We start from the raw sequence: 857 nt of genomic DNA, 5'->3' as shown, positions 1-857 counted from the left end.
AAAAAAAAAAGCAGGAAAATAGCCAGGCTAGCTGTAAAGTAAAAATGTGCAGGTCCTGGAATGTGGGTTGTAAAATCCGCTGAGGGGAGAGCCATAAACTGCTGCTGAATAGGGATGACAACTCTATCTCTGCGGATGAAATTCCACAAGCACGATCGCACAGTGGGCATGAGGCACCGGGAGGGGCACCGTCACGGGCTTAAAAAGCGGGGGGAAAGGGGGCGAGGGGGGGGGATTCTTAAATTTAAAGTCAGATAAAAGCAGAGATTAAATGTTTATGACCAGAAATATTTGGTCTTTGATACATCGACAGTAAAAGGGGATGAATTATGGAGCAGGTAATGGAAAGAACTGACCACCGAGTAAGTGTGAAGGTAACTCCTGCCTTCAGCAGCCGCTGCACCCTGACTGCTCCGCTGGGTTTCTTTTCCCTCTGCTTGGCAGGGAGGCTGGTCCGCACCCCCCTCGCCCCCCAGGGCTGCTAACAAGACCCTTCCCGAATATCTGGCGGCGGAGAGAGGCTCGCTCGCAGGGATGCTCTCGAGTTGCAATCTGGCACGGCAAGAGGCGAAGCCGGGGCGGCTGGAAAATGAGCTCACGCCTTCCCCTCGGCTCCCAGCCGGGACAGCAGCGCCTTTATCCCCCCTTCTCATGTTTACACGAGTGTAAACACCATCACGCGTGTACAAGGGCACTGGACGGGCTGCTTCGCGTGGGAGAGCCCTGCCCGGCCCTCCGTGCTCCGCGGAGCTGGGCCCGGGGGGAGGCGGGAGGCAGCGGGGCCGCTCCCGCGCGGGGAAAGTGGATATTTATTAAATGTTAATTGACTTTAATACCCCGAGACGGAGCGCGTGGGG

At 56.2% G+C, this 857-nt stretch overlaps 1 protein-coding gene across 1 annotated transcript in view; it reads right to left on the bottom strand.

The window, feature by feature from the left end:
- The window catches only part of HOXB7 (homeobox B7), a 3749-nt gene that overhangs the window by 1558 nt on the left and 1334 nt on the right, over positions 1-857 (bottom strand). The gene's annotated exons all lie outside the window — the stretch shown is intronic.

The sequence above is a fragment of the Chaetura pelagica genome, unplaced genomic scaffold (genome assembly GCF_000747805.2).
Source record: "Chaetura pelagica isolate M959 unplaced genomic scaffold, ChaPel_1.0 scaffold462, whole genome shotgun sequence".
NCBI classification, from domain to species: domain Eukaryota; kingdom Metazoa; phylum Chordata; class Aves; order Apodiformes; family Apodidae; genus Chaetura; species Chaetura pelagica.
Note: the sequence above shows the minus strand (reverse complement) of the source record. Positions and strands in the feature narration are given on the sequence as shown.